Source organism: Lepisosteus platostomus, chromosome 10 (assembly GCF_059453375.1).
Source record: "Lepisosteus platostomus isolate fLepPlt1 chromosome 10, fLepPlt1.hap1, whole genome shotgun sequence".
In the NCBI taxonomy this organism is placed as follows: domain Eukaryota; kingdom Metazoa; phylum Chordata; class Actinopteri; order Semionotiformes; family Lepisosteidae; genus Lepisosteus; species Lepisosteus platostomus.
Genome location: NC_142620.1, coordinates 14,667,080 through 14,689,999, shown reverse-complemented (window position 1 = coordinate 14,689,999; position 22,920 = coordinate 14,667,080).

Sequence of the window (22,920 nt, the reverse complement as noted above, 5' to 3'; positions counted from 1 at the left end):
GCAAATAGAAAAAAATCAGGGCAATACAACCTTAAAACAGTACCAGCATGCTTACAACTTATTGCAGCAATTATATGGTTCTGTCGGTACAACTCAAACTGTGGTGAATGTTTGGTAGTGTATGCATGCTTATTAGAGCTGGGCTGATATATCTATTTTTTTAAATATCAAAAGCAGGCCACTCCAGACATACTGGGTTGCACGGAATGAGGTCTAAAGGTTTAAACTCCAGGGGAAAAGCCTTCAGAACTCTCAGCTGGAAAACAGTGTCTTTACTTCTGTTCTTTTTAAAGCAAAAGAAGGTTTGCCTTGTAGTTATTCACGTTACCTTTAGTAAAAAATTCAAATTATGTTGTATTATCTTTAGTTCCATGTTTATCATATCTTGTGTTTCACATCTACCTAGAAAAGGTATGGTTCACCTTATACTTCCTAGTATAAGGAAAATAGGTACACAATTATGCAGTTTGACGCCTTTGAAGTTTAAACCTATCATTTGAAAAAAAAAACACAAAACCTAAATCTGGTTGATTGTCCTTTGAGCAAGGAAAAAAAGAAGAAAATTAAAGGAAAGAAACAAAATGACAGCAAGTGCAATGGCTGCTAATCTGTTTGGTGTATCATCCTGCGCCCCACAGAATCACTGCAAGATGGCCTAGGTGTATTGGCTCCCATTCTCTCTCCTGTCAGCATGCCAGGCCTGGGATGTGCTCTGCCAGGCCTCAACAGCAGGCTTTAATTCATCCATCTGCAGCAAGCAGTTTGCAGCCCCTTTCCATCACAGCTCCCCACTTGGACAAAACAGGCTCTCTAATTACACAAACTCAATCTGCAGGCTCTGGCCAGAATCTAATCTACCGTTTTTTAATCAAACAAATTTGTAACAGAAGATGGTGCCAGCACGCAGGCTACTAATTACCAGACATTCTAGTGAATAAACACCTTCTCACCCTGTTTATCAACCGAACCATTTCGCAACACCCACCACTCCTCATGAAAAGCACTGGCAACACTTTTAATGCTGTTATGAGAAGAAACAACTCTCATTTACATATTTTATTGTTGTTGTCTTTTTCCAATGAAAGCGACTTAAGTTTGAAAAAATAACTGTCGGGGTGCATCTTTTTCAGTTTTTCTTCTCTCCAAAGTGAAATGGGGTGAAACTGCAAATGTTCATTTAGAAGTCGAAAATATCATAGTTTTAATCACGCAGAAAAATTTATCCTCTGAGAGGGACCAGCTATAAAATTATAATTTTGCCATCAAAATGTATTGTTGTAGAACTAATTGTGTACTGTTGTAGCCAGTTTGGATCTACTGTTGCACTGTTGTGTATTATTGTTTGATGGATCTTTGGACATGAAGAAAGTGATCATTATTATACATATTATACTGTTATATCATAACACATATATTGGGCTTAAATGACGTTTTAACACTTTTTATTGATTGGCTGAAAAGAGAAATTGCTTTGGAAATAAATATGAATTCCTGAAGGATCTTCTTGAATGAAAAAAAAACCACAATATGATTTCTCTTAATTCTGTATGACAATAGACACTTTCTACAAATCACCTTACGAAAATGTACCTTTATCAAAGTGTACCTTTCAAATGACAACCTAGAATTAATTACTTAATAAGCCTACTCTTCTATGAAGATATCCAATTCACATCGTTCTTTCCTGGAACGGGGCAGTTCATGTGTGAATTTCTAGCGTTTATAGCGTTGTGATTTGCACTTCAATCATTTAGCTAAGACAATATCCATAACGTTGTAAAAGGGGCATTTCATAATTTATTAGCTTGAACATCCAATATCCTGTATTTAAACAGGCATGCATTTAAATGCCAACAAAATCATACAATTTATTCTTTAAACATTTTAGATACCCACACATTTTCTCCTGGGTTGGGAAACAGATCTTATTTGATGGCTTTGTTAAGTGCTTTTTGGCAGTTTTTTTTTTCTTCATGCTGTCAAACTTATCGAGTGCTCTTACGGTTCCTTTATAAAATAGCTGATGAATAATAATTGTGACCATGACAGCTAGCCACTCTAACAGACAAGTCTAACACCAGCACTTCTAGCCACTTCATGGTGCTAATTAGTTCCTACAATTAACAGAGAAAGGATGGCATTGATTGCTATGTCCCTTTGAGATGCATTTCACATTCCATTAACACAGCCTACCACCTTCACTGCACCTTGCTAGAATATTCCAGGTGGATTCATTATGTTGGTATGCCTGATACCAGCTCTATCTGTTTTTTTGTTTCCTCTCAGCAGAATTTCCCTTTGTGTCGATCATTGAGTCGGCATGGAATCATTGGAAATACTTTTTTGTTGTTTATTTGCTTTCTTTGTGGGTGCATCCATGCGCACAATCTGTGTCAGACATCAGACTTCATCCTGCTGTTTCGATTTATCAACTATTGAAAGAAATGAAGGAAGACAGCAAGTGGTGTTTTTTCTCATTAACTCTGATGCACTTAACTTGCTTGTGGGGTGTGAATGTGCTCGCATGGCACCCAGACAATGCAAAATAACACAGACTGACTATGCAAGGTATTCCTGATGCCCTTGCACTTTGTGCTAAAAGCATATGCTCATTCAGACTGAAATTTAGGACTTACGTCTACCCCATGATGCTCTTTTTTAATAAATACAAGTTAAAATGTGTTTTTTGTAAAGAAAGCAACAGAAGCGAACCTCATATTATAACCTTTGATTAACTCAATTTTGGATTTTTTTTTTAATTTTTAAGTATGGCTAAATCTGAGAGATTTGGTTTGGTACCGATAGACTTCTTACATTCACTGACAAACATTTCTGCCACCTCAGATGGTAATTATAACTGTGTGCTCAATGTGTAGAAAAGTCATTCATTTACCCATCCAGGCACAGGTAAGAAAAGTAGTTGAAAATGATTCATTCACATCTATAGCAAAGGGCTCTATGTATTTAGTTGATTGTTCATAGGGAAGGTCATGTGTGAACAAAACAAAAAAGGAATTGAAGCAATAAAAAGCTGAATTTCAGGAGTTGTGTAGGATGCTGGAATTTTATTGAAGCTACCCATTCAATTCCCCCTCCTAGATATGTGAACATTGAGCAAGTACTCTCCTCTAGGAAAGGTGAGATTGTGCGCTTGGTAGTTTTATAAAAGGAGGCAATTTGGATTTTCTTCTTTTTTAAGAATAATTGACTCAATATTTGATTTGATCCCAAACCATTTCTTTTACATATCATCCATGCTGAGAATTATTCTAAATGCATTTTGTGAAGGATGTACTGCATGGAAAGTGAACCTGTAGTAGTGGCTTCTTTACCTCATTATAAATGAATAAGATCTTCTGGTCTTACCATGGTGAGATTTTTTGAAAAACTTAATATTTTGTATACATTTGTGATATGTCCATACTAATGTATTGTTTGTTAAAATGGGTAAATCTGAAGCATTAAATCTGTCAATTATTCAGAAATACTTAAGGGAGGGAGTTCATAATTATTGAATATATATTAAATGTGGATAATACACATGTAAATACTGAAATGCATCTTGCACTATATTGTAATCAATTTCAAATTTTGTACTTTTTGTAATATAAAATACTTTAGAAGAAAAAAAATGTTTCCATTAATTGGATATAGGATTTAATTGGCATTAAATTTAATTGAACTCTTATAAGTTGATGGTGTAGTGATTATGCATGAAGTTGTTTTAAATAGGGAAGAGTTTTCTAAGTGCCTCATTTTCACATGTGTTGTATATGGCTGGTAACTGGAAAACTGAAACATCACTAGGTGATAAAATACTGTTGTGTTCTGCACTTTTTTCATGCCCTGATGAAGGCCTGCTTCAACGTATCATGAGGAAGTGGAACAAAATATGTACAGTATGATTTATTTACCCCAGTTGTCTTTAGTGGAACAACACTGCTCAGCAACTCCTTCAGGCTGAGTGTGAGATTTTGTTATGGTTTTGTACTGTATGAGGCCAGCAACATGATCATGCCGGACCCTGCCTCACTCTGAAGAGCTCTCAGTAGCCCCCACGCCAGCACTTTTCATCACCATTGTTTCCCTTGATACTTTTTCATGTTTTTAAGAGTAAAGGACACGCAGCTGGTGATAATTAGTTCCTAGAGAATCAGTAACATAGGCCTTGTGAGTAATGAGTATCTATTATGAAAGATCAAAAAGAACTATTTCCTTATTTTGTGTTCCATTTATCAATGGAACACATGCATCTATGCCATTTTCATGAGCAGCACAGTTCTTTTTTTAAAAAAAAACAAGCCACACACCGACATCATTTTGTCACTGTAATGCACAACAGCATCAAAATGTTTCTCATAGCTTGTTGGATGGCTTTGAGAAGATTAGTGGGAAGTAAATATGCAGAACGATGTACTAGCTTACTGATAATCCCTTCCTAAGATGTTGTAATTGTCCTAGTCCAACAATACCAGTCCAATTGCAGCTTTTACATTTTGAGAAGGAACAAGTTTTTCAGTACTCGGAAAATCCAGGGAAATGCACAATTTGTCAACATGAAAAGCTATATAGATGTTTCTATGTTTAACTTGCATTGCACAATATGTCATTCAATCTGTCATGCATTGGATTACATTGTTTTTAAACTATGCCTTATTTTTTGACAATTCAGACTTCGTGATTCCCATGTTCTCATTTGCATTATGTTTAAAAAATAAATGAACACATTGTAGAGCAGATGATGGAGAAATACCAAATGACCAGTGTGCCGGCAGCAACATTTTCCTGTGTTGCTTTAGTTTAGTTGCACAGTAATCAACATGGTAAAAACAAAGTGATGCTTTATTCAAGGCTATTGCTTGCTTCAGTTCCAATCTGTTCAGCCAGTGTTAAGGACATTGGACGACATGGTGGAGTGCTAGTCAGCACTGCAGCCTCTCAGCCCTAAAGGCCTGGGTTTGATGCTACCTTCTGTGTGGTGTTTGCATGTTCCCTCCACACGTTCTCGTTTTCTTCCCACCTCTTGGAGACATGCTGTTATCTAAGGTATCCACTTCGACAACATGAGTAAAGCAGTTTGCTTCAGACACCTACAACCCTTTACACAAATGTTCTTGGTCTTCTTGTGTTTGTTGTCATCGGGCAGTTTTATAAAACCACCACCACCAGTTTTTATCCTGCAGAGGCTGATTTCATGGCATAAGCAAAGGAAGATGGACAAGGTACCTACGCATTTAGCCACAGGACAACAGCAGATGGCTATCAGTGCACAAAGTGTTTAAAACTGATGAAAAGGCTCAGCTGGCTGTGGGTCTAGAACGGAACTCTTTAATTTTACCAGCGTAATGAAACTTGTATCCCTGCCCTTCGTGTTTGCCATTACCTCACTCCCTTTTAGTGTTGGAAGGGTACCACTTGTCCTGAAGCGTTTGAAATGTGGATTTTTGGTATGTTGCCACAGTTTCCATTAGTGAAAGCCTGCTGGTTCCTTCACTTGAGTTTCTTTCTATCAGGACGGCAAGCTGTGAGAAGAGTGTGGGTCTGGTCAAAGCTTCTGAGTCATACTTTCGTTACAAGTTTCATCAGTTGCCTTTTCTCATTTAAAAATATGTATTAGGGATTCTGCAGCAGGTTGTGTAGTATCTACTGCAACACGTGCCACAGTCCCCTGCTTTGTTAGGTCTTTCCCCTCTGGGGGGTCGGTGTTAAAATTTGATTCCAAGTGAAAAGAGTGGTGATTTCAGCTCAGCTGCCTCAATGGCAGGCAAGAGAGCATAATCTGGCAGTGTGTCTGGCGTACTGTCGTTGAATGGAAGAGGGTATTAAGGTCAAGAATGGATGGTGCTTATGAAGACGTCAGAGGCTGCTCTCACGTGCCACCTGCTGGCCCTTTGCTTGACAAGACAACGCCATCATTTTACCTCATCAGAGCCCACAGTTCTAAAATCACCATTCGTATTATGTGCAAAGTCCTCGGGGGTTTCTAAACATTAATAAAAGAGGATGTTTAGTGGCATGGCACTACCAAAACACTATTTTAATATTTTAACATTTAAAAAAAATGCTGAATGAATTTATTATGTAATCTGTGGAATTCTTTACATCTTAGATTTGCACGTGGCTACTGACTTAAAAAGTGAGAAACAAATTTGTCATAAAAATGTGTTCGTTTTTGGTACCTTCTATTTCAGTGCTTATTCAAAAAGTAGATAGTACATGAAAGTACATGAAATTTTAACTCTACTGTTGAGAATAGTTAGTTTATTTTCTGCAGCTTTGCTCCAGCAGAGAGACACACCAAACCCTCAGATTGGGGCAATTACAAGTCTGTGTCCCAAACATGCCAGCATCATCTGCTTGGTTTTTGCACATATAGTTCAGGCGTCACCTGTTATTCAATCTGTCTGCACAAATGTTTGATCCTATGCAATTTAGTTTTTAATTAAAATATGGCAGTTTACTGTTTTGTAGGGCTTCTGTTCCAAACTGGTGGCTGTTGCATGACTTCATTACTTGTGCAAATCACAGGGGTAACACCAGACAATCACATACGACATTGCCTCTGCTGGCATGCTCTAATGAAAGGGCTCTTGCTGGAATTAATTTAAATTATTTCATACTATCATATAGAGGAGACCATCATTCTGTATTAGGATGGAAGTCTCAAGGGCTGATAAAGGGGCTTATTGATGCCTTTTTGCTAACACTTGAATAATGCCACCCGAATAAATGAGCACATGCTTAAAGCAATACAGTACCTACTCTCGACAATCCATGGAACAATGCAGTAAAATCTGTGAGCTGAGTTAAATACACTGTAGATGTTATCCATGATTTTCCAAATTTCTCTCTCCATGTAAAGGCTATGATTAACACGTTTAGAAGTATAGCATGAAATACCCAGGTTTAGTTATCTGATTTAGACAGGCTGAATTATGCTCTGATCGGTGGCCCCCCACATGACATACAGTACATAAGGATTAACCACAATCCATAACATGCCTTCTGTACAGTATATCACAAGCTTCATTGCATGGAAAGGAAGTAATTTTAAGCTTTGCACCTCTAGAGATGAATTCTCTCCTATTCAGAGTTTTAGTTTTTATATGTTGTATATAATTTTGCAAAGTGTTCTATGGAGAGAACTATAAAAATATGTTTACTGAATGATGTATTGATTTATTAATTGGTTGAGCTTGTATGAAGTGGTTCAGCGATGCTTTATTTGCAACATTAGTTACTGTAGTTACTGTATATACTGTATGATAGTTACTGTATATACTGTACTGTATGACTTTTCAATCACATTCATACTGATCTATATATTTTGATCCAGAAGACAGTTACAAAAAAATCTAGAATAAAACATGATAATGAAGGTCAAACACAACAATGATAAAGTCATCATGAATACTTTTGTCTAGCCTTTTTTTTTGGTTAATTGTCCGTGTTCGGTGTGCTTCACTGCTTCATATGACTTTATTCCGGTGTTGTATTTTTAGTGGTTTGCTGCATAGAGATTGGATTTGTTTCATATCCAATGTGCCATACATAAATTACGGCATTAAACTAGGTCATTGGGGTAATAATCTCCTGTAGATCAGTATTTGCTTATTTTTTTATAATGGTGTACAGCTGCAGCAATGTTCTGAACAAAGTGTTAACACCATTGAATCTGTGGAATTGTGAGAACACTAAACTGGAGATTTTCTGGAAAGTGGAACTAAAGCTTTTGACTGTAATTCAGCCCTGTTGAAGGATGCTGTGTAATTCTTAAAACCTTCACTCTTAGTAACATACAGTATTTGAAGACTGTAGTTAGTTACTGATGTGTAACACACATGGTACATTTCAGGTTTTTAACATTTGACAAATTGGTCAAAGCAAAAATGTATTTTCCAATTACGTGTGAGTGTGCAGAAAAGCATTGTGAAAGCCTATGGTGTACATTTTGCTATGGCTTCTGTTGAATTACACTCCTTTTTCTTTTTACAGGTGATAATAACTGCATCCATTTTCAGCAAATAACAATGAACTAAGAATAGCATTTTCTATGCTGAGTGTTTAAATCACTAAAAGAACACAAATGAAGTGGATGAAGGAATGTACCAGAATACAGGTCCTAAACAAAGTACTATATATTCCAGTTATTAGCTGTTTTAGACAACAAACGTTTTCTGAACCTCCAATAGCTGTTAAAATCATTATGCAGCATGTAAGAACAGTACAAACAAGTGCATTAATGCACATTTAAATTTAATTGACTTGGTGTAGTAAATTAGTAATCTGGGTAAAACTTTGAGTGTAAACATATGACTGTATTTCTAGGTCAAATAAAGTATTGATATACAATAGATTAATTCATTGCATTTATGTATTTCCTATGTTTAGTTATAAAGAACCTACACAATTTTTACAATGTAGCAGGGTTTCTGGTCTAGATGAAAAGTCCCCACAGACCTGGTGATTCGTTCAGGTCTTAGTATGTCCACATCTTTATGGACATTTGAAAATTACATTTTCATTTTTATATACGGTATATGTATTTGTGTTAGTACAAAGAAATAATCTGGGAATCTTGTCATTTTTCCTTATGCATAAGAACAATTTTGCAGTGTTGTTTACTTTGGAAAGAAGAAAAAAGCTACAGGGTAAATATTGATGAAGTTTTATTGATGTATTCAATTAAGCACTGAAAAGAAAAAGAACTTGTAGAAGGAAGTTATTAACTGAAGTTCCAGAGGGATAAGGACAATAAGTCAATCTCCCACAGCTGTACCAAATCACCATCATTATGAAATTAGGCATATATACTGAACTCCAACACCTGTGCAATTCACTTCTGATCTCTACCTTGCAGTCTATGTCTTTTTGTCTGAATGGGGTTTGAGCTACTTCGTGCTGAGGCCAGAAGGCTACCCATTAACCAGGCAGTTTAAGTCAAACTTATCTCACCAAGTTTTCCAAACATTCACACAGTCTTCAACTTGTGGATGTTGTTGTCCCTTGTGAACTTCAAATTATGACTTATGTGCCACTTTTATAAAGGAAAATGATCTGACTTCCATGATGTAATTTGAGTGTGATGTTTAGTGCTGTATATGACACATTATGTTGTACTGTGCATACATGTTGGTGACAGTATAAATGACAGACTGTAATAATGAAAGTAATAAAATCAAAATACAGTTGAGCAATGTAAATCGCTGAAATAAGTGAAATAAATCATAAAAGACTAATGCCACAAGCATATATCAATTCCAATCATTCTTATAATTATTATTTATAGTGTTCATATTTGTATAAAAATCCTGATCAAAATATACTGTGCTTTCACACTTTGCTGCTAATTGTTATCATTTTAGGGCACAGAGGACTGAAAACTTGATTCATACTCCAAAGTCTAAAAGCAGAAACCTAACTTCAAGGCCAGTTTAGTGAGTATAAATTCTCTCTGTAAGTTCATATTTACAGCATGAGTTCCTCGTACACTAGACACAGATGTATAACTGTACATTCACATACATATTTCTCTTCTGCAGCTTTGGTTTTTGTCAACTGGACATCTTCTTATGATTAGACTGTGAATTTCTGTTGCACTGTAAAGACTCAGGCCTGTGTGTGTGTGCGTGTACCATACAGTATGTACAGTACATCATATTCTACAAAAGCAATGTTATTTTTTTGTTAGCTATTTTTTTGTTAAAAGTGGGGCAGCGTCCAGGAGTAATGGGAAGAGGTCGTTGGGCAGCACTCTTCTCTTGTAAACGTTGTGTGCCTGTCGTGTGTGAGTTCAGTGTGTCACTCTTTTGCTGTCTGCCTCCAGATGCCAGGCATGCTGGTGAGCTGCTGATCAGAGGCCCACACAATCCAACCTGTCTGACTGCTGTTTAATATGTAAATGGGGAGATGTTATCTTTTGCGCTCATTACCTCGAGTGCTTTGTGCCATCTGTCGGTATTGCAGTAACAAATATTCATCCAGTAGATTCATTGTTTATTAGGAATTCTCTCCTCACTCTCAGAAATAGTGTGTGCTTGGAGGGTACAGCCAATACAGCGCATCTCAGCTGGAAATAGGTTTGAGTTGTTTTTTTTCCAGGTTGTTAGTTGTTCTGCTTCAGTCGGAATTACAGTAAAACTCCATCTTGGGAAAACCATAATTAAAAAAAAAGTTATTGATTTCAAAAGCAAAGAATAAGACAGTCCCTGACTAAGCAGGACTATTGTCACTAAATGTAGACTGCCCTCTTTAGAATTTGGAATCCCATTGTTGAACATGTGAATACGCACAGAAAAGACTCATTACCCATTCTTTCAAAACCACAACTCCCATGACATGACAAAAGAGTGTTTATCACAGCAATGACAACAATTAAGAACAATGCAATGCTTTGAAAATAATAGATTCTATCTGTAATATATAGCTGGGAATAATTTTGAACTTCCTTGAATTACTAAACTTTGGCATGAGTAAGTCTTCTTAGACAAGGATTACACCAAGGAGCATAGTAAAATAACCATAGATTTATAAAAGGAAAGGAGGGAATTTAAAAGTTTGGCTTATTTTAAATCTGTAGCTGGAATCAACATCCTGCTCCTATGCTGTCTTTTTAAAGACATCAATTAAATTTAACTAGACTGATTTGATTCTTAATAAATGTGTATTTATTGTATTAACCGTCATAAAGTTATCTACAGTAATTGAAAACAATATTAATAGAAAACTGTGCAGTTCATATTATGAAGAGTCTACGATTAGACACATCATGAATACAGTGAGGAGTATCTTCAAATCATTTGTGTGCACTACAAACCCAGTTATATTGCATTATCTCTACATGCTGGAATCACACAGAGAAATACTGTACAAAGCTGAAAATTATTTTCTTTTTAAGAATTTACCTAATACTTAAAGACTTGCTGTGACAAGATGAAAGTGTTGTTTTTTCAGAAGCCTACCCTAAGAAAAAAAACTGTTTGAAATATAAATATAACTTCCCAGCATGTTTAAAAAATTATTTGGAATTACATTAAAGTTTGAGGGAAGTAATTGATGAGATGGATTTAGACAACCAAAAATTTATCATTCATTTCGTACACTGTGACAGAGTAGGAGCGGTGTGCAAAGTTAACTCCAAATGTTAGGGTGAGCCAGTGGTTTAAATGTTGATGTAAATGTGTTAACATATTGCTTGCATCCAGATCATCATGCCAGCTACAGACTGTTAAATACCTGCTGTCTCTGGAGCTTTCAACTTGACAGACAGGTACAATAAATGTACTACCTTACACCGGGGTTAAATTGCCTCTAGGCTCTGATTTACATGACATTAAATAAAGAACCACTGCAGGTGTTAGGCTCAGATAACAGTATGGTAATATGTCATGTTTAAAATAAAGAGAACAAGAGGGCACTGCAGATCTCATTGGGAAATAAAGCTTCATCCATCTTGCACACAAGAAAACTCAATTTCTCAACATAAATGATTTGAATAATCACCATATTCAAGCTGTCATTGTAATTTGTCTTGAAGAAGTCATTGAGTCCGCTACAAGAATTAAAGGGCTTATCACTTCTTTGGCCTGTTTTTTATGCACTTGCTGTAAGAAGAATAACAAGTGCCAGTTACAGGCAGACCTTATTTTTTAAGGTTTGCCTGCCCCGCCTAAAAACTCCTGTTGCTAGACTCTTGTTTTGTAAATGATATGTTGTTCTCCAAACTCTGATGTCAGCACACCCTCACTAGATGAGATCATATCCCTCAAGACGTATTCCCTCTGCAGATTACACCTTGTCCTGCCACTTAGTACAGGAGCAGATAGCTAATTCACAGAGCATTTTTCATTGTGTGGATTGTTAACTTGTCTACAACAGCACTATAAGGATGTTTATTCAGGTATACCTTTCTCTAGGTAATTGACTAATAAAGTAGGATAAGGCAGTTAATTACATTTGCTGTTGAATTCACATCATTAAACTTGTAAACCTAGAGCCCATGCATTTGTATTCTCCTTTAGAAGTGTGTTCTGTTAGTGTGCTGAGTAGAAGCAGGAATAATATTATTTACATTCTTTTTGTAAGTGAGGTAAATGTGAAGTAGACGGTATGTTTAGAGAAGAACATAAGTCTATTGCCAACACATTTTCCCCTCCTTAGCAATCAGTATTATTAGTCTCTGACAACTTAACCAAACAACAAAAGGCATCAGTCTACAAATCTGTTCCAAAAAAGATATTCTGCTCCCTCAGCTTTCTTTTACAATAATTTAAAACACATTAACTATTAATGTGAAAGCAAGCTCCTTTGCCCAGCTTTAGACTATTGCTGCAAAGAATGAAAAAAGTCTGTTAGTAACAGTTTACAGAAGCAAACCTCTTACATTGTACTTTCCAGACCCAATAATTATTAATCAATGCTGAAGGAGGAATACTGTAGCAATGGATTGTCTGAAATCATAGATATGTGTTATATGGATTACTATGATCTATGTATATCTACATTCTAGAAAATTGTCTATTTCTTTTTCTCTGCAGGTGGTCTTACTAGCTCACTGTTATTTGTGTTCTTCCCAGCAGCCAGTTGCTCATATTTGATCTATTTGTCATTCTCAGTTACAATCCATCCTTAGATCATTAGAACATAGGAAAACTTACAATCTTGAGCTGTTTGATCCATTTAGCCAATCTGGTAAAATGGGCCAAAATCTCAAGAGCACTTCTCTGTGGGTACCTGATGATGATGAAATATGTCTCCTTGTGCTGTGGATTAGGGAACTGTTAACAATTGTTAATTTACGCCCATTCCCCTTGTAGTTTGCTTTTAATTTTCTGCTGTTTTATACTGTTTCGTTTGATAGATTTACATTGCCAGTTCTATTGCCAGGTTTGTACATACATTTTTGATCATTAACGAGTTATGGTGAAATTATTTATCAATTAACAAGGTTGAGATTCAATGTATTTCTTTGCTCAAGGGACAGTTTCCTCCATAGTTAAAAATGTCTTGAAATACATATAATATATATATATAATAGGTTCACCTGACAGATTAGAATTTGGTGCACCTGAGTTCCTTATTAATTAATAAGGAATTAATTTAATTAATTGCTTACACTTATATAGCGCTATTCTGGACACTCCACTCAAAGCGTTTTACAGGTAATGGGGACTCCCCTCCACCACCACCCCAGAACGCTCACCACACATCAGCTATCAGTGGGGAGGAGAGCAGAGTAATGTAGCCAATTCATAGAGGGGGATTATTAGGAAGCCATGGTTGGTAAGGGCCAATGGGAAATTTGGCCAGGACACCCTGGGATTTTTAATGACCACAGAGAGTCAGGACCTTGGTTCTACGTCTCATTTACGGCACCTGTTTACAGTATAGTGTCCCCGTCACTATACTGGGGCATTAGGACCCACATAGACCGCAGGGTGAGCGCCCCCTGCTGGCTCCACTAATACCTCTTCCAGCAGCAACCTTAGTTTTTCCCAGGAGGTCTCCCATCCAGGTACTGACCAGGCTACTAGGCCAGTTCTAAGAAAAAGAACCCTGAAGAGCTCATAGGTCTTAGGGAAAAAATAGTATTTCTCTTGTTCATGAATAGTTTTCACTGTACAAATGGCAAAAATTATAGACTATAAAACAACAATAACAGCCCATATTCCTTGGGTTTTGCCGAAAACAAACTCCCTCTTCTGCCCTCCAGTATCTTAAATTATTAATCAAAATTAACATTCAATAATCAAGGGATGACAAGCATCTAATTTTATTGAAAGCCTTGTGCTACTTCATTAGCCTGGTCTTTTTTTTTCTACCACGTGAAACCCAACCTTTGTCATCTGCATTTGAAACAAGCATACCTTTACTCGCACTTCATCAAATATTCATGGCTGTATTTTCTGCTCATTTTTTTGCTACCTGAATGGGGCCATCTGGACCTGTTAGTCTTGTTCCCATATTAAAAATTAATACCCTGCTGAATATGACAAGCAACGTATCAAACGCTAATCTCATTATAGTAGAGAGACCAGAGAGCTGGACATAGACGTTCTGAGCGCAGGGCTGTAATGAATAGGTTATGAAAACAGATGGAAGATGTGAGAAGTTGGGGTCATTACATTTCCCCCCATTTAGTCCTCCCTAAATGCTATTGAGAAAGAACAGGGCTGCCGCCTGGGAGTTTGAATACCACCAACGTTCACCATCCATTAAATACTGAACCAGCCCATCAATACAATTCTAAATTGAAAAAAGAAGATAGATTTAAATTTACCTACTGTTAATTGTGTTGCTTTCAAAATTCCTACCAATGCTACAGTTAAATTATAAGATTATCAAAGATATCGGTTTACCTGCTTCTTGCTTCTTATGAATGAAATCATAATTTCAGATTAATACTGTTTGTCTTAACAGCCCCAAATAGGTGAAATTTTTTTGTATATATGTTGAATTTATTTTTTTTAAAATAATATGCATATAACCATAGAAATGAGGACAGGTAAAGGTTTATTCCACGCTGAAAAGAAGAGACAAAAGGTGTCACACACCTGACGAAGGCTCCATGGGTGAAACATTGTGTCTCTTGTCTTCTCCTTTCAGCATGGACTTAACCTTGACTTGTTCCTTTGCAACCTACACATGCTGATACAGCTACCGGCTCAAAACTCTGTCTTATATATATACAGTATACGATTATATTACACTATATAAACCGTATCTTTTCTGATAATGGTTACAGTACATAATGAATGCATAATGATACACAAACAACGCAATAGTCTCAGTTTTTCATAAGTAGTTTATTGAACAGAAACATGATGTTGTAAATAGTGAATAGGTCAAATTTGTACTGAATAACTAAATTCTGAGCTCAAGTCATGTGATTTTATAAAAGTGATTGGGATTTTGATTTTTGAATGTGCACATTTAAAGCAGGGAATTACATTGAATAAAACCCCTCCCCACAATCCCACATGCCAACGACTGGGTGGCACTAGACAGGCTGCAACACTGTGAAGAGGGGAATCCACTCACTCCCACAGTGTGGCAGCCCAAAGTGTTCCAGATGAGCCATGGTCAGGACAGATAGCCTCCGGAGCAGCAGCTGGTACAAAATATGGTGGGTGAGGGTCTGTGGTATCAGTGAGTCAAGAATAGGTAACAGCAGAAGGTATGGTTAAGATGGACTTTTTGCTTTCTCTATCATGGATGTACCATCTTCTGCAGTGTTGTTATTGAATGCTAATTAATATTCATAGCCATAGTATATTTAGGATTTGCCCATGAAGCCCTGAATCCAAAAAACACAAATGTCTTCATTATGAAATTATTATAGCATTCCACTATGTAGCTCTTTGTAATTCCACAGTTAAAATGTATTTATTCATTTATGGAAACAGAAACTGAGAAACTGAAGATTGATTAGGTCTCATTGTGAAAGCTATTCCCTGGCAGGAATTCCTGGCTTTCTCACACAGCTTTCTACCTGCAGGGTGACTTAAATAAAAAAATAAATATAGAAGTTTAAGACTTTGTCTCACTGACAGCCTCTGACCCCTGCTGGTGGAAAGAGGAACACAAACAGGGCATGCTTTTGTAATAATAATTATAATAATAATAATTGCTTACATTTATATAGCGCTTTTCTGGACACTCCACTCAAAGCGCTTTACAGGTAATGGGGACTCCCCTCCACCACCACCAATGTGCAGCATCCACCTGGATGATGCGACGGCAGCCATAGTGTGCCAGAACGCTCACCACACATCAGCTATCAGTGGGGAGGAGAGCAGAGTAATGAAGCCAATTCATAGATTGTAAGCAAGCTCTTGCTATTTGTGCTTCATCTGTTTTGCAAAACAGTTGCTAAAAAATTCCCTGAGTCAGGTTCCTATATACCTCTTCCTTTGAGACTCTTTTATACTGTGCAGTTCTCAGGTGTTACCGGCAGTAAAATAAATGGACACCATACCAACTAAAAGAGAGAGCTAATAAAATATATGATGGATATTTGTGACTTAACGTTTCATTTAAAGTGTTCAACTATCCCATGATTTCAATGCAAACTTTATTTACAAGATTGGCCAACAAGCTCTCTTTGAAACTTGCCATATTAACAGCATATTTACATAATGCTAAAATAAATACAAGATGCTTCTTCACATTGAGGAGTGTTTTTTCTTTCTTTTTGCTATCAAAGTACTGAATTTACATGGAGTCAAATGGATTCTGCTTAAGATTAAAAATAAAACAAGTATGCAGAGATAGAAGATGACATTTGATGATATTTTGCTACAGTCTTAAAAACAACCCAGCTCACCACAGTGTAACATTTCATTGTCCAAAGACATCAGTATTTTAAACATCCTGTATCAGTTTTGCCATTCACCTGCTGTTGCTTTTCATACTAGAGATGTCAGAAATGTTGAGAGTGGAGCACACTTCATGTTATAAATTATTCCTCCACCACGATAAGTGGACAATGAGTATGCAAAATGATCTGATTGTCACCACTGGGCCATAGATATTTATATTAACCAGAACAGAATCACTTGAAACAGAAAAGATTTGTTTTATGTATGTGTGGAGGGAGATTCGCAAACAAAAATATGTTTACTGCAGTGAGCTGTGCCCATTTTTTATGCTCAATCAATTTAACGACTTCATAACGAACATGAACACAAGCACATGCCTCACCAATTGGAGTGTGATATGTATAACAAACCTGGCGTAGATGCGTAGAACAGGAAAATCAATGAACTGGATAGCATTTGACACTCCAAATAATGAGGGGGTTCAGCAGTGTAAGCCATCCTTCTCTTTAATTAATATTTTATAACATCCTATTAATTATAAACTGATCTGTAACCTAATACTGGTCAAGCAGGTTTCTGGTTGCTAAGGAACCATGACCCATTTTAAATACTACCCCCTTGGTTCCATTGTTACTGGTAACTAGAGAAAGCATCCTCCTGGGTGTTAGACACCAGGTATTGTTGTAGAAAGTAAATAAACTGGGACCATATAATAACATTTGTTTTGGATTAAGTCACAAAGGATAAACAAGCTTGGCTAGTTAATAATGCAGCAATTCTCCTGCTGGGAAACTAACTTGTTTTAATAAACATCAATATTATACATAAAAGGTACCCCAATTCATATTAGCAATTTTATTACATTCTTGTTTCTTAAAACATACTGTGCACCTATACCTATAGCCTGACAAAATCCCCCCATGAATGTTTAAGATTTGCAAAGAAGAAAAGGTTATTTCAAGCTTCCTTGACCTTGCAGGTTTCATACAAACTTTCCATTGTTTTTAGTTAGATACATGTAATGATGAAGAGGAATTTTTTGTACTTGGTTTGTTGAAGTATTTTCTTATCTAAAATTAAGTAAAAACATCTGGAAAGACTAGTTAGTAGATCAAATATGACATTCTGGAGAATATAAAGGACAATATTCCTTATCAATCATGCACTACAATGATCTGAGACCTTCTGCCAGTGTCTAGAAACAGTCTGTTTCCTTGGTATCCACAGGTGTGAAAAGAATATGACTCGGGAAATAGGAGGTAACACTACTTATCGTTAGTCTTAATTTTTAGTCACTGCAGGCGTACAGATCAAAATCAATTCTGGTATTTCAGTCTCGAGATAGACGAGAAAAAAATCGTTATTGGTCAGAAAGAAAATATAGAGTACAGTATATATTTTTGAAAAACACACTGAGTTCATAATTATTATTTTTTTGACTGTCATATAACAATCAGGTGATTGTGAAAAGCCTTTTATCATTGTTTGTACACTGCATTAATGACAATGTAAAACGGCCTCTAAATTATGCTGAAGAGCACTAGAGTAGAATAATCGGTTAAGGAATACATCGTTTCATTAAACAACACTGACTTTACCAAAAGTATTTTAGAATTCATTTTATTATTTGGCTTTACGTTTCCTGATTCAATATCTAAATAAGAATGTATTTGCGGCATTTCCTGTTGCAATGAAACAAGTAAGGTAATCTTTCCACAGAAGGATACAGAATGAGTTTGTAAGGCATAGGAGGTAGGAAGCAATGACTACCGTGTGACCAGTCTTTTGTTCCTTCCTCACCAGCCTGAGAAACAGGAAGCAGTGCTCATTATGCATTATTGTGACTGACAGGAAATGCAAGGTCTTCAAGAAGAGACCTACTTAGCATCAGTCAACAGGCTCAACTGATCACTAACAACAAAGTGAAGTGATTGGCCTGATGGACTCCTTAATTTTGCTTTACATGTGGTGTACTGTATGAATATAGGGAATACAACAAAAATGAAAATCTAATTTCCCAGTCACTTACTAGTACTCTGAATTTCCCTGCACATAATTGTGTTGTTTTGTTTCCGTAGGTGCAATGGGAAGGACCGAACCCTGCAGATTGAACCGATAAGCTCTAAGATGATTACTGTGATGTTCTTGGGAAAGCAATGTTCTTGAAACTCTCTGAACGAGAGATGTTGAATGATCACTTAAGCACGGATGAGTGGTACATGTTGAGTAGCTACATTTTAATCCAGCACCTTAAATTATATTGAACTTGTTTATAGGTCTCCTTCTGTCACTCCTGTCTGCTTGGTTTCCAGTTGTTTGTCAGACTAAAAGGTTCAACAGCTTTTTAAAGGTGTCTAAATGACATAATCTTCATTGGAGGCTTTTGTATACTGTATAAGCTAGGTCTTTTAATAATTAGAGCACCGTTTTTCCTCTCCAGACATCCTTAATAATGATAACATGCACTATGAAAAACATTGAATCCAATCTGGAAAACTGAATACTAAATTAAATATTGCATACATTTCCTCAGGGGCATTTTTGGAACTGAAAAAGCTGTCAGTTGCTAAGTGAACTTTATTAACCTCTTTCCTAGTTAATTAAAATCTTGATCTACAGTATGTTGTGGTTTCAATTAATGAGACTGGCATTTACCCAAGACACAATTCTTCAAACCTGGTTATGTTTTAAAATGAAGATATCCATGGAGATAATTTCTGGTATACGTTATACAAATGTCTTTGTATTCCTCTTTAGTTTTCAGTCACTGCTTTGAATTAATATTCCGACATGCTCTAATTTTCACCTTCCTGTCCTACAACAGTTTTTACCTGATGGCAAAAACATCTTAAAAGCTGTTCCTCATATCTTTCTTTGGTATATCCAGTTTTATTGCAAAAAAGACAAAAGATTTTTTAAAGATTCTTATAAACATAAACATGAGCATGAACATATAACATCTTTTATAGCTTATAATAATTAAAAAAATATTAATTCTGGAGTTTGAACACATTTTCTTGTTTTCAACCTCTTTTTTTAACTTCTGTTCCTGACTAAAATGTGAGGACTTTAACGGAATAAAGTGAAATTTAAGTGGAGAACGTGAAAAGCACACATTTCTGTTTCACAAAGTGTTTGCTGTAGCCAATGCCTTTTACACTTCCACTATTTAAAATGATTGGTGTGAATCTGGTCCCTGCGAGGGACTGGCGTCCTGTTCAGGGTATCCTGCCTTGTGCCTGTTGCTGACCAAGAAAGAATTCAGGAACCCCGTGACCCAATATTGAATAAAACCGAAAATGGAAACACCTTTTTACAATGATTTAATTTTAAAGTCAACTATTAAAAAATGAAAAAAACTTGCAGATCTGTTTTCGTTTTGAGATTATGCTCATTGCTGGTACAGGCTCTGGTATTGAGGTACTGCTGAAATTAAGAACTTCACGGAGTAGTAAAACTTTTGGAAATGTATAACAAAGCTGACCATACAGTAAACACAACACTACTGCATCCTGTGTGTGAACAGCACAGTGGGAGGGTGGTTGGAGTACCTACTGCACAGCTGGTGGGTCCTGGGTTAAAATCTCTCCAGGGCACATTTTGTGTGAAGTCTGCATGTTTCTTGTGCTTCTTTTTTCTCCCACAGTCCAAAGACTGCTCTTAGTGTTTACTAAATCACTACAAAAGATGTCCCCTGAAATGAGCCAGTAGTCCATCTAAGGTTTATCCCACTTTGTGCCTATTGCCTGGTAGGATAGATTTCATCCTACAATGGCCACTTATTGTACTAATCGGCTATTCAAAATGCATGTATAGAAATCCCACAATTTGTTTGTATCAAGGTCCTCATTGTCTAGTTAAATTACAGCATAAAACACCAGTTCAGCATGTACAACCATTCACGCACAACACACAAGAACCCATATGACAAATGCTTTATTGAAAAAAATGGTACTGTTTGTTGGAGAAAATTTTAATTCACAGTATTTTTCCATCACTTTTTGAATAGTGATGAAAATGGCAACAGAACATAGCAGGCACAAATGCTTCTCTCAAACTGAACTGATCTTTATATGCAACCGACACAGAAAAGGAGTTTTCATGTTACAAACCTAAGCCAAGTTAATGCTTTTAATAGGGAGTATACATGAAGATTATGCGTAACACCAGTAACAGTATCACTGAAGTTCCAGGTTTTTTTTTTACTTTGTTATAAACCTAAAAAGAAAACTTCAGTTTTCTATATACTTAATATATTACCACGTATGGCTTCTTAAACCCACCGGGAAATTCCACAATCCAGTAAGTGGAAGTATAACAGTTCCATAGATAAGATATTTGATCATTTGATCCAAACCAAATTAACTTAAAATTAAAACCAGTCTTTGAATTTCCCCTATTTAATATACACCCTTCATGTTTTTTTGTTTCTCTCTGTACAATAACAGGCCACAGTGATAAAAACCAACTGATCATTGTATTGTTTGATGTAACTGAAAAACTGATTAAAAAAAACCCAAGTACCATATTTTATTAAACATATCAAATGACTATTTTTAACACTCTACTGCCATCTCTGGGCTGAACTCTGCTATTGCACTATGCAAAAAACATGGGGAAAAAAAACCCTCTGTACTCCACCCCCAACAGACAACATAATAAATTATAAATTTTACCATTGAGGATCTAAATTGTTTATCGTAGAAAAATAATGTATCACTGCTAATTAAATAAAGAACATGTAGAGATCTAATGAACATAGTGTTTAATGTTTAAACTACACGGACAGCAGTAAAGTCTGCTCAAAGTGGAAACTTTAAAGGGCTCAATTTGCTATGCATACATATGGGCACACTTGGTCAATTTGCATCTTTCACTGAATCTCTAAGTGAAAAAAAGTGAACAAAAATTATTAAAATTATATATTTCTGTATGTATCGGCAAAAGTTTGGGTACCCTTCCAATTGATTCATTAATATGTTTTTAAAGCCTCAAAACTTGACTCAATAGACCTTAAATGAACCCAGGGGAAGACAATTCCAGAGCTGAATATATACTCTGACCCTTCTAACCTCTCAGGATGTTGTGCCTACTCTCAACAAGCATGGGCTCCTTTAAGCGGCTGACTGAGGACTTGAAAATAAAGATAATTGACTCTTACAAAGCAAGGGAAGGCTATAAAATGATATTTAGACACATCCATCTTGGAATTTCCACTGTAAGAAACATCATTAAGAAATATAAGTTAAGGGGAACTGTTGAAGTCAAGGCAAGATGTGTAAAATCCAGAAACATCTCTGATAGAACTGCTCATAAAGTGGTCAGTCATGCAAAGCAGAACCAACATATCACTACAAAGAACCAGCAGAAAGATTTAGTCGACACCGGAGTACTGGTCCACAGTATAGCGTTGCTTACACAAAAATGATCTGCAGGAAACCTTTCCTAAGACCTCATCGCCAAAGGCAACATCTAAAGTATGCAAAACAATACTTAGATAAGCCAGAAATGTTTTGGAACAAAGTGCTGTATCCTGATGAAACAAAAATAGAACATTATAAAACTTTAAAAATAGAACAAAAAAAACATTTGGAGAGACACAGGTGAAGCATTTGAAGAACACCTTGCCAACCGTTAAGGATTGGGGTGGATCTATTGTGCTTTGGGGTTGCGTATTAAGCCAGTGTTACAGGAAATATTGTAGAAGAATGGATTCAACTGAATATCAATAATTCCTAGAAGCTAATGTCCCAGAGTCAGTGAAGACATTGAAGCTGAAAAGAAGATGGATATTTCAGCAAGACAACAATCCAAAACATACATCAAAATCAAACATGAAGTACTTACAGGAAAAAAAGATTAAGGTTTTGGAATGGCTTTCACAGTCCCCAGATGACTATTATTAAAAATCTGTGGGGAGATCTCAAACATGCAGTGCATGCAAGAAGACCTAAGAATGTTTCTGAGCTAGAAGAGGTCTGCAAGGAAAAGTGGGAAAAATTCCTAAAATGAGAACAGAAAGACTCTTAGCTGTCTACAAATAAGATTTGGAGGCTGTGATTTCTGCCAAAGGAGGTATTACCAAGTACTGACTGACAGGGTGCCCAAACCTTTGCACATGCAACATTCACAGTTTTATTTTTCAATGTTAAATTCAGTAAATAAAGAGTAATTATGCATTAAAAAGAGCTGAAATATATCCTGCAGAGGCTGCGTTAACTGCTTTTCACTTAGAGAGTCTGTGAAACATGCAATTTGACCAAGCGTTTGCATACAACTGTATATACTAATGCACTGATAGAGTGACTTTTTCATTTTCCAGTGTCCAATGTGTTTTGGTGTCAGAAATACAAGTGTTCCAAATATAATTTCTTTGGTAAATACAAACAGACTATGTCAAGCATAAAAAACAAACAACTGCACAAGGAAAACGTACAAACATTACTTCAATTTAGAATACCAAGTATATTATGGAGCTTTCACAATATATTAGTATGTTTTTATTTTGCTCACATTTTATTAAAGATTATCTAAATAAAGCCCTGCAGTCTTAAGTCAAAACCAAAAACCTGACGTGAAGTCCAGGGAGTCCTGACGTGGA